The following is a 12,643-nucleotide window of genomic DNA, read 5'->3' as shown; positions in this document are numbered from 1 at the left end:
TTTCCACTTGAATATGGTTTACTTGAAACAGATGGCCAGCTTAGAGCTCTTTGCGGCTTTAAGAGTAAAAGGAAAATGGTTCGTGCTCAAGGCTGGTATGCAAAATTCAACAAAGCTATACGCTTCACTTTGAAGTATAGGGATTGGTTTCGAGTTCGATTGCATGGGTCTCGGAAAACGTTTGGTCATCTTGGTGAGAATACAACTTCCAAACCGCCCGACTGGAAAAATATAGATCGAGACAAAGGCGGATATAAAAGCAAGGTTTGGGATCCTAGAATCTATTCTGACGTTCAACACCTCGGGAGCCTGAAAACCTGTTTGAATTCACTCAAAGGCTTTACATGCCTAGTTTGGGACCCCGGAGGCTGTTGGCATTCCAAACAGTGGTGGAGATTTTTGGATGAATTCAAGCACAAGCCACCATAGCAGGGAGCTCAGCAAATGTCCAACTTAAGGACTTTAACTAAAAGTGCTAGGTGGGAGACAACCCACCATGCTATGATCGTTCCTTTTTCAATTTTGATTTTATTTCCTTTTGTTTGTTTTTGAGTTTTATTTTATTCTATTTTCATTGAACTTGGAATTGTTTACAGCACCCACATTAGCATTGCATGTTGCATCCTGCATAAATAAAAAAAAAAGTGAGCACCCCACGCGTGCGCATGGGCTACGCGTGGGCGTCGACTAGAAATCGGCGTAAAGATCCAACATTCAGAAAGTTGGGCTGGAATCGTGCGGCTGGTGTGCGTTTAGCACAAATTGGCCCACGCGTTCGCGTCCCTGACGCAAACGCGTCACTTACACTACACACACCCCAGGCGAAAGCGTGAGTGACGCGTACGCGTCGCATGGATTTTATGGACCCTATTGGAAACAGAGAGTTGCGCCAAAATGAAGCTGGAATTGTGCATTTAGCACAATTCTCAGCGACGTGTACGCGTTCCCCACGCATACGCGTCACTTCCATTATCCATCAATCACGCGATTGCGTCAATGACGCATTCGCATCACTCCCTTTTCGGCCAAAACACGCGATCGCGTGACCCACGCGTCCGCGTGGATTCAAAATCACTTATCCCAACCCACGCGAAACCCTACTGGTGCACGAAATTGTGATGTCCAGGCTCGAACAATCCCTGGTAATGGCTCCAAAGCTTGGTGCTTTGATCTTAATTCATAATTGTCACAACTTCGATACAACTAACCAGCAAGTGCACTGGGTCGTCCAAGTAATACCTTACGTGAGTAAGGGTCGAATCCCACGGAGATTGTTGGTATGAAGCAAGCTATGGTCACCTTGTAAATCTCAGTCAGGCGGATATAAAATAATCATGGAGTTTTCGAATAATAAATAATAGAATAGGGATAGAGATACTTATGTAAATCATTGGTAGGAATTTCAGATAAGCGAATGGATATGCTTTTCGTTCCTCTGAACCTCTGCTTTCCTGCTATCTTCATCCAAACAGTCTTACTCCTTTCCATGGCTGGCTGTATGCAAGGACATCACCGTTGTCAGTGGCTACATCCCCTCCTCTCAGTGAATAATATGCTCACGCACCCTGTCACGGCACGGCTATTCATCTGTCGGTTCTCGATCATGCTGGAATAGGATTCACCCTCCTTTTGCGTCTGTCACTAACGCCCAGCACTCGCGAGTTTGAAGCTCGTCACAGTCATTCAATCATTGAATCCTACTCAGAATACCACAGACAAGGTTTAGACCTTCCGGATTCTCTTGAATGCCGCCATCATTCTAGCTTACGCCACGAAGATTCCTGTTAGGAGATCTAAGAGATACTCATTCTAGCTTAATTCATGTAGAACAGAAGTGTTTGTCAGGCACGCGTTCATAAGGGGGAAGGATGATGAGCGTCACACATAATCATCACCTTCATCACGTTCTTGGGTGCGAATGGATATCTTAGAAGTGAAATAAGATGAATTGAATAGAAAACAGAAGTACTTTGCATTAATCTTTGAGGAACAGCAGAGCTCCACACCTTAATCTATGGAGTGTAGAAACTCTACCGTTAAAAATACATAAGTGAAGGTCCAGGCATGGCCGAGATGGCCAGCCCCCTAAAGCGTGATCACAGGATCAAAATACAATCCAGGATCCAAAGATGTCTAATACAATAGTAAGAGGTCCTATTTATAATAAACTAGCTACTAGGGTTTACAGAAGTAAGTAGTTGATGCATAAATCCACTTCCGGGGCCCACTTGGTGTGTGTTTGGGCTGAGCCTGAGTGTTGCACGTGCAGAGGCCGTTTGTGGAGTTGAACGCCAGTTTTTGTGCCAGTTTGGGCGTTCAACTCTGGTTTTGGATCCTTTTCTGGCGCTGGACGCCAGATTTGGGTAGAAAGCTGGCGTTGAACACCAGTTTACGTCATCAATTCTTGGTCAAAGTATGAACTATTATATATTTCTGGAAAGCCCTGGATGTCTACTTTCCAACGCAATTGGAAGCGCGCCATTTTGAGTTCTGTAGCTCCAGAAAATCCACTTTGAGTGCAGGGAGGTCAGAATCCAACAGCATCAGCAGTCCTTTTTCAACCTCTGAGTCTGATTTCTGCTCAAGTCCCTCAATTTCAGCCAGAAAATACCTGAAATCACAGAAAAACACACAAACTCATAGTAAAGTCCAGAAAAGTGAATTTAACACAAAATCTATTAAAAACATCCCTAAAAGTAACTAGATCCTACTAAAAACATACTAAAAACAATGTCAAAAAGCGTATAAATTATCCGCTCATCACAACACCAAACTTAAATTGTTGCTTGTCCCCAAGCAACTGAAAATCAAAATAGGATAAAAAGAATAGAATATACTATAAATTCCAAACTATCAATGAAACAGAGCTTCAATCATATGAGCGGGACTTATAGCTTTTTGCCTCTTGAATAGTTTTGGCATCTCACTTTATCCATTGAGGTTCAGAATGATTGGCATCTATAGGAACTTCAGATTTCGAATAGTGTTATTGACTCTCTTAGTTCAGTATGATGATTCTTGAACACAGCTTCTTTATGAGTCTTGGCCGTGGCCCTAAGCATTTTGTTTTCCAGTATTACCACCGGATACATAAATGCCACAGACACATAACTGGGTGAACCTTTTCAGATTGTGACTCAGCTTTGCTAAAGTCTCCAATTAGAGGTGTCCAGGGTTCTTAAGCACACTCTCTTTTTTGCTTTGGACCTTGACTTTAACCGCTCAGTCTCAAGTTTTCACTTGACACCTACACGCCACAAGCATATGGTTAGGGACAGCTTGGTTTAGCCGCTTAGACCAGGATTTTATTCCTTTAGGCCCTCCTATCCACTGATGCTCAAAGCCTTGGGATCCTTTTTAATTGCCCTTGCCTTTTGGTTTTAAGGGTTATTGGCTTTTTGCTCTTGCCTCTTGGTTTTAAGAGCTTTGGCTTTTTCTGCTTGCTTTTTCTTTTTCTTTCTATTTTTTTTTTCGCCTATTTTTTTTCTGCAAGCTTTGTTCTTTGCTGCTTTTTCTTGCTTCAAGAATCATTTTTATGATTTTTCAGATTATCAAATAACATGTCTCCTAGTCATCATTCTTTCAAGAGCCAACATATTTAACATTCTTAAACAACAACTTCAAAAGACATATGCACTGTTCAAGCATACATTCAGAAAACAAGAAGCATTGTCACCACATCAATATAATTAAACTAAGTTCAAGGATAAATTCGAAACTCATGTACTTCTTGTTCTTTTGAATTAAAACATTTTTCATTTAAGAGAGGTGATGGATTCATAGGACATTTATAACTTTAAGACATAGTTACTAACTACTAATGATCATGTAATGAAGACACAAACACAGATAAGCACATAACATAGAAAACGAAAAACAGAAGAAATAAGAACAAGGAATGAATCCACCTTAGTAATGGTGGCGTTTCCTTCTTGAGGAACCAATGATGTCCTTGAGCTCTTCTATGTCTCTTCCTTGTCTTTGTTGCTCCTCCTTCATTGCTTTTAGATCTTCTCTGATTTCATGAAGGATGATGGAGTGCTCTTGATGTTCCACCCTTAGTTGCTTCCAATAATTGTGTGGAAGAAAATGTATCCCCTGAGGTATCTCAGGGATCTCTTGATTTGTAGTCAAATGTTCTACCACTGAGCTATAGACCCTTGATGGAAGCTTTTGTCTTCCCTTTCCTCTTTCTAGAGGTTTCTCTGGCCTTAGGTGCCATCAATGGTTATGGAAAAAACAAAAAAGCTATGCTTTTATCACACCAAACTTAGAATGTTGCTCGCCCTCGAGCAAAAGAAGAAAGAATAGAAGAATAAGAAGAAGATATGGAGGAGATGGAGGGAGATGTGTATTCGGCCATATGGGTGGGATTGGGTGGGAAAGAGATGTTGAATTTTGAAGGAAAGTGGGTGTTTGGATGTGAGTGGTAAAGGGTTAATTAGGGAAGAGTGTTTATTGGGAATAGAGGATGATTGAGAAGAGAGAAGAGAGTGAGTGGAGGTAGGTGGGGATCCTGTGGGGTCCACAGATCCTGAGGTGATCCTGTGAGGTCCACAGATCTTGAGGTGTCAAGGCATTTACATCCCTACACCAATTTAGGCATGCAAAATGCCCTTGCACACAACTCTGGGCGTTCAGCGCCAGGTTGGTGCCCATTTTGGGCGTTCAACGCCCATTTGCTGCCATTTCTGGCGTTGAACGCCAGAACCATGCTTGTTCTGGGCGTTCAGCGCCAGGATGCTCCCATTCTGGGCGTTCAGCGCCAGAACTATGCTCTGTTCTGGCGTTTGAACGCCAGACAGATGCTCCTCCAGGGTGTGATTTTTCTTCTGCTGTTTTTGATTCCGTTTTTGAATTTTTTGTTTATTTTGTGACTCCACATGATCATGAACCTAAGAAAACATGAAAAACAATAAAAATAAGAATTAGATAAACATTGGGTTGCCTCCCAACAAGCGCTTATTTAATGTCAATAGCTTGACAGTGGGCTCTCATAGAGCCTCACAGATGTGCAGAGCTTTGTTGAGACTCTCCAACACCAAACTTAGAGTTTGGATATGGGAGTTCAACACCAAACTTAGAGTTTGGTTGTGGCCTCCCAACACCAAACTTAGAGTTTGACTGTGGGGGCTCTGGTTGACTCTGCTTGGAGAGAAGCTTTTTCTGCTTCCTCCCCATGGTTGCAGAGGGAGATCCTTGAGTTTTAAACACAAGGGAGTTCTCATTCCATTGAAGGAATATTTCACCTCTGTCAACATCAATCACAGCTCTTGCTGTGGCCAGGAAAGGTCTTCCTAGGATGATGGATTCATCCTCTTCCTTTCCAGTATCCAGGACTATGAAATCAGCAGGGATGTAAAGGCCTTCAACCTTTACTAACACGTCCTCTACTTGTCCATAAGCCTGTTTTCTAGAGCTGTCTGCCATCTCTAATGAGATTTTAGCAGCTTGCACCCCATAGATTCCCAGTTTCTCTATTACAGAGAGGGGCATGAGGTTTATTCCTGAACCAAGGTCACACAGAGCCTTAAAGATCATGGTGCCTATGGTACAGGGTATTATGAACTTTCCAGGATCCTGTCTCTTCTGAGGCAATGTCAGTTGATCCAGATCACTTAGTTCATTGATGAACAAGGGAGGTTCAACTTCCCAAGCATCAATGCCAAACAATTTGGCATTCAGCTTCATGATTGCACCAAGAAACTTGGCAGTTTGCTCTTCAGTAACATCCTCATTCTCTTCAGAAGAGGAATACTCATCAGAGCTCATGAAGGGCATAAGGAGGTTCAATGGAATCTCTATGGTCTCTAGATGAGCCTCAGAGTCCTTTGGTTCCTCAGAGGGAAGCTCCTTATTGGTCACTGGACGTCCCAGGAGGTCTTCCTCCTTGGGATTCACATCCTCTCCTCTCCTCACAGGTTCGTCCATGGCACTTATGTCAATGGCCTTGCACTCTCCTTTTGGGTTCTCTTCTGTATTACTTGGGAGAGTACTAGGAGGGATTTCAGTGATCCTTTTGCTCAGCTGGCCCACTTGTGCTTCCAAATTTCTAATGGAAGACCTTGTTTCATTCATGAAACTTACAGTGGCCTTAGATAGATCAGAGACTAGATTTGCTAAATTAGAAGCATTTTGTTCAGAGTTCTCTGTCTGTTGCTGAGTTGATGATGGGAAAGGCTTGCTATTGCTAAACCTGTTTCTTCCACCATTATTAAAGCCTTGTTGGGGCTTTTGATCCTTCCATGAGAAATTTGGATGATTTCTCCATGTTGAGTTATAGGTGTTTCCATAAGGTTCACCTAAGTAATTTACCTCTGCTATTGCAGGGTTCTCAGGATCATAGGCTTCTTCTTCATAAGAAGCCTCTTGAGTACTGTTGGATGCAGCTTGCATTCCATGTAGACTCTGAGAGATCATATTGACTTGCTGAGTCAATATTTTATTCTGAGCCAATATGGCATTCAGAGTATCAACTTCAAGAACTCCCTTCTTCATAGGCGTCCCATTGCTTACAGGATTCCTTTCAGAAGTGTACATGAACTGGTTATTAGCAACCATGTCAATGAGTTCTTGAGCTTCTGCAGGCGTTTTCTTTAGGTGAATGGATCCACCTGCAGAGGTGTCCAGTGACATCTTTGATAGCTCAGATAAACCATCATAGAATATATCCAGGATGGTCCATTCTGAAAGCATGTCAGAAGGACACTTTTTGGTCAACTGTTTGTATCTTTCCCAAGCTTCATAGAGGGATTCACCTTCTTTTTGTCTGAAGGTTTGAACATCAGCTCTAAGCTTGCTCAGCTTTTGAGGAGGAAAGTACTTGGCTAAGAAAGCCATGACCAGCTTATCCCAAGAGTTCAGGCTGTCTTTGGGTTGAGAATCCAACCATAATCTAGCTCTGTCTCTTACAGCAAAAGGGAAAAGCATGAGCCTGTAGACTTCAGGATCTACTCCATTTGTCTTAACAGTATCACATATCTGCAAGAATTCAGTCAAGAACTGAAAAGGATCTTCAGATGGAAGTCCATGAAACTTGCAGTTCTGCTGCATCAGAGAAACTAATTGAGGTTTCAGCTCAAAGTTGTTTGCTCCAATGGCAGGAATGGAGATGCTTCTTCCATGTAGATTGGAATTAGGTGCAGTGAAGTCACCAAGCATCTTCCTTATATTATTATTATTTTCGGCCGCCATCTCCTTTTCCTGTTCGAAAATTTCTGAAAGGTTATCTCTGGATTGTTGTATTTTAGCTTCTCTTAATTTTTTTTTTCAGAGTCCTTTCAGGTTCTGGATCTGCTTTAACAAGAATGTTTTTGTCCTTGCTCCTGCTCATATGACAAAGAAGATGGCACAGAAAAAATAGTAATAATAATATGGATCCTTTACACCACGGTATAGGGATCCTTGTGTTAGTAGAAGAAAAGAAGGGAAGAAAATCTGAACTCAGAGAGAGAGGGGGTTCGGATTTTTGGAGAGTTGAAGGAAAGATGTTAGTATATCAATAAACAAATAGAAGAAGATGAGAGGGGGAAGTGAATTTTTGAAAACAATTTTTGAAAAAGAGTTAGTGATTTTTGAAAATAGTTTTTGAAAAAGGTTAGTATTTTTTTCGAAAATTTTTTTTTAAATAAAAAATAAAAATAATTAGTTAATAAAAAAGAAATTTTTGAAAAAGAGAGAAGATATTTTCGAAAATTAGAGAGAGAGAGTTAGTTAGGTAGTTTTGAAAAAGTTAAGAAACAAACAAAAAGTTAGTTAGTTAGTTGAAACAAATTTGAAAAGATAAGAAGTTGGGAAGTTAGAGAAGATATTTTGAAATCAAATTTTGAAAAAGATAAGATAAGAAGATATTTTTTTGAAAAGATATGATAGAAATTAGTTTTTGAAAAAGATTTGATTTTTAAAATCACAATTAATGACTTGATTCATAAGAAATCACAAGATATGATTCTAGAACTTAAAGTTTGAATCTTTCTTAACAAGCAAGTAACAAACTTCAAATTTTTGAATCAAAACTTTAATTGATTATGTTATTTTCGAAAATTATGATATAAAATAAGAAAAAGGTTTTTGAAAATTATTTTTTTGGAATTTTCGAAAATAATCATGAATTTTGAAAAAGATTTTGAATTTTGAAAAAGATAAGATTTTCAAATTGAAAATTTGATTTGACTCATAAGAAACAACTTGATTTTAAAAATTTTTGAAAAAGTCAACTCAAATTTTCGAATTTGATGAGAGAAAAAGGGGAAGATATTTTTTTGATTTTTTTTTGAATTTTTATGAAAACGTGAAAATTATGCAATGCATGAAATTTTTAGATCAAAACATGTGATGCATGCAAGAATGCTATGAATGTCAAGATGAACACCAAGAACACTTTGAATGTCAAGATGAACATCATAGACACAATTTTGAAAAATTTTTAATGCAAAGAAAACATGCAAGACACCAAACTTAGAATTCTTTAATGCTTACGCACTAAGAATTCAAGAATGCATATGATAAACATGAAAAGACACAAAACAAAAAATCATCAAGATCAAACAAGAAGACTTACCAAGAACAACTTGAAGATCACGAAGAACACTATGAATGCATGATATTTTCGAAAAAATGCAAGATGCATATGCAATTGACACCAAACTTATAACATGACTCAAGACTCAAACAAGAAACACAAAAATATTTTTGATTTTTATGATTTTCTAATTTTTTTGTATTTTTATTTATTATTTTTTTTTCGAAAATTATTGTGAAAAATAAAAATAAGGATTTCAAAATTTTTAATATGAATTCCAGGAATCTTGCCATGTTAGTCTTAAAGCTCCAATCAAAGGGTCAGGCAAGGCTTAATAGCCAGCCAAGCTTTAATAAAAATATGAGTGTAATTCAGACATGACAAGCCTGACATACCCTATCCAGAAGGATTGGGCATGACTCCACTGAAGTGATTAGCCAATCCCAAAGCAGTTTGGGTATGGCTTTACAGCCAGATAGGCTTCAACATGCTTCATGAAACACTAGAATTCATTCTTAAAAATTTTGAAGTCATAGAATAATTTATTTTTGAAAACATTATTTTTAGTAAAATTTTTTTTTTTTCGAAAACAAGTGAGGAATTTTTGAAAGGTTTTTGAAAAATTTTTTTGAAAAGAAAACAAAAAGAAAATTACCTAATCTGAGCAACGAGATGAACCGTTAGTTGTCCAAACTCGAACAATCCCCGGCAACGGCGCCAAAAACTTGGTGCACGAAATTGTGATGTCCAGGCTCGAACAATCCCTGGTAATGGCTCCAAAGCTTGGTGCTTTGATCTTAATTCATAATTGTCACAACTTCGATACAACTAACCAGCAAGTGCACTGGGTCGTCCAAGTAATACCTTACGTGAGTAAGGGTCGAATCCCACGGAGATTGTTGGTATGAAGCAAGCTATGGTCACCTTGTAAATCTCAGTCAGGCGGATATAAAATAATCATGGAGTTTTCGAATAATAAATAATAGAATAGGGATAGAGATACTTATGTAAATCATTGGTAGGAATTTCAGATAAGCGAATGGAGATGCTTTTCGTTCCTCTGAACCTCTGCTTTCCTGCTATCTTCATCCAATCAGTCTTACTCCTTTCCATGGCTGGCTGTATGTAAGGGCATCACCGTTGTCAGTGGCTACATCCCCTCCTCTCAGTGAATAATATGCTCACGTACCCTGTCACGGCATGGCTATTCATCTGTCGGTTCTCGATCATGCTGGAATAGGATTCACCCTCCTTTTGCGTCTGTCACTAACGCCCAGCACTCGCGAGTTTGAAGCTCGTCACAGTCATTCAATCATTGAATCCTACTCAGAATACCACAGACAAGGTTTAGACCTTCTGGATTCTCTTGAATGCCGCCATCATTCTAGCTTACGCCACGAAGATTCCTGTTAGGAGATCTAAGAGATACTCATTCTAGCTTAATTCATGTAGAACAGAAGTGTTTGTCAGGCACGCATTCATAAGGGGGAAGGATGATGAGCGTCACACATAATCATCACCTTCATCACGTTCTTGGGTGCAAATGGATATCTTAGAAGCGAAATAAGATGAATTGAATAGAAAATAGAAGTACTTTGCATTAATCTTTGAGGAACAGCAGAGCTCCACACCTTAATCTATGGAGTGTAGAAACTCTACCGTTGAAAATACATAAGTGAAGGTCCAGGCATGGCCGAGATGGCCAGCCCCCTAAAGCGTGATCACAGGATCAAAATACAATCCAGGATCCAAAGATGTCTAATACAATAGTAAGAGGTCCTATTTATAATAAACTAGCTACTAGGGTTTACAGAAGTAAGTAGTTGATGCATAAATCCACTTCCGGGGCCCACTTGGTGTGTGTTTGGGCTGAGCCTGAGTGTTGCACGTGCAGAGGCCATTTGTGGAGTTGAACGCCAGTTTTTGTGCCAGTTTGGGCGTTCAACTCTGGTTTTGGATCCTTTTCTGGCGCTGGACGCCAGATTTGGGTAGAAAGCTGGCGTTGAACGCCAGTTTACGTCGTCAATTCTTGGCCAAAGTATGGACTATTATATATTGCTGGAAAGCCCTGGATGTCTACTTTCCAACGCAATTGGAAGCGCACCATTTTGAGTTCTGTAGCTCCAGAAAATCCACTTTGAGTGCAGGGAGGTCAGAATCCAACAGCATCAGCAGTCCTTTTTCAACCTCTGAATCTGATTTCTGCTCAAGTCCCTCAATTTCAGCCAGAAAATACCTGAAATCACAGAAAAACACACAAACTCATAGTAAAATCCAGAAAAGTGAATTTAACACAAAATCTATTAAAAACATCCCTAAAAGTAACTAGATCCTACTAAAAACATACTAAAAACAATGTCAAAAAGCGTATAAATTATCCGCTCATCACCTACCCCTTCGCGTCACACTTCTTCTCCCTCCCCCTCTGCACTCTCTCGTCTCCCATCCCCCAACCAACACCACTCCCATCCATCCAGCTCCGACCGCCGCGCTGCCATCCCGACCGCCGTGCCGCCATCCCGACCGCCGTGCCACCCTCGTCGAAACCCCCTCTTCTTCTCTTCTTTCTCTTCTTCTTTCCCCCTCTCTTCCACCCCTTTCACCCACTGCCGTCCCATCACCGAGCCACCACCACCGCGCCACCCACCCAGAACCGCCGACCACCACACCCCCTAACCACCATAACCCTCACCCTTCTTCTTCTCTGCTTCCCCCCTTAACCCTTATCCACTCACAACCACCAAACTGCCTCTGCCTCCACCACGGACCGCCGCCGCGCCGCCTTCCATTGCCACCGCGCCGCCTTCCATTGTCGTCGCGTCACAGCCATTACCACCACAACCTTACTACCTCTCTGATCCATACATTTGTTCCTCTACACACCAGGTTTCGCCGAACACCAATTCCTCTATCAGTCAGTTAGTTAGTTGAATATTTTTCAGTTTCTGTTCAAATTAGGATAGTTAGAGATGCATGATTGTAGTGGACTTTAGGTGGTTAGGTAGCTAGGATGTGGTTAGTGGATTTAGGCCTGCTAATTGCATCGTTCTTGTTAATTGTTTAATCTGTTTCGCAATTTCGAATATGCTGTGATGATAATGTTGTTCATATGCTATCCCTTACTATTCCTTGATGCAAATTGAGTTTTGTTTAAATTGAATTCATGAGAATTACTATTTATTACTCTTTTCTGCATTTCCTTATTATCATATGAACTTTTTTTGCTATTGTTTATTACCTGGAAACATCCAATTTTAACCGGAATGCTGCCCAATTTTTTTTTCAGCAAATTGTTTCACTCAACTCCCATTCATGAATTGGTTTTGGCAATTTCAAGTTTTGCGCTATTTGGTTTCAAGCTAGCCAATTCATGAATGAATGGGCTTGCATTCTCACTCGTTCTGGTTCTCGGATTACTAAATTGCATTATTGATGATTTCTTTTTCATTTTGCAAATTTTATAAATTATCATCAATAAACTGAAATCTTTGCTTGAATATGAGTTGATTGTTCTTCAAGTTTGTGAATTTATTGTTAACTAGGAAACCCATTATCATGCCACTTACTTTAACTTTCTTTTTACTTACTAACTGCTTTAACTTCCTAACTTTTCTTTTTACCTAACTACTTAAACTTTCTAACTCAAGGCATGATTACTATTTTTCCTAATTAACAAGAATTCCACATATCATATATTTTAGATTGTGATTTTTACTCTCAGACCTTTTACTTGTATACAGTCCAAAATTTACTTATATTTAACTCATCTCATGCTTTTATTTCTCTTTTGCCTTTATACCTATATTGATAAATCCTATTTGCTTACCTGTTTTCCTATTTTAGTTTTTAAACTATATCCTGCAACTTCTGCTTTTCAGGATGTTTAATCCCAAAAGTAAGGGAAAGGGTAAAGCAACTACTGGCAAAAGGAAAAGAGGAGAATCCTCTGCCTCTATTTTGGATATCCTCCACGACGATTCCTGGCGGGAGAAAAACTTTACCCCGCAGGAAAAGGCTGACTAGCTACTACCTGCCACAGACCCTGTCAAGTTTACCAACAGATACCGTGAGCTAAAGTATCCAGTTTTTGCCTCTTCCAGGAACCTATACCTGGAAAGGACC

General features: G+C 39.9%; 1 non-coding gene across 1 annotated transcript; it reads left to right on the top strand.

Annotated features, from left to right (window-relative positions):
• Positions 1 to 6,690: 6,690 nt before the first annotated feature.
• LOC148567238 (small nucleolar RNA R71) lies at positions 6,691 to 6,798 on the top strand. The gene has a single exon (XR_015882127.1). It is a non-coding gene; the product is annotated as a small nucleolar RNA R71 (small nucleolar RNA).
• The last annotated feature ends 5,845 nt before the right edge of the window (positions 6,799 to 12,643 follow it).

The sequence above is a fragment of the Arachis ipaensis genome, chromosome B4, assembly GCF_059453495.1.
Source record: "Arachis ipaensis isolate K30076 ecotype BB chromosome B4, ASM5945349v1, whole genome shotgun sequence".
Classification (NCBI taxonomy): domain Eukaryota; kingdom Viridiplantae; phylum Streptophyta; class Magnoliopsida; order Fabales; family Fabaceae; genus Arachis; species Arachis ipaensis.
This window is presented reverse-complemented; position numbering and strand designations above follow the sequence as displayed.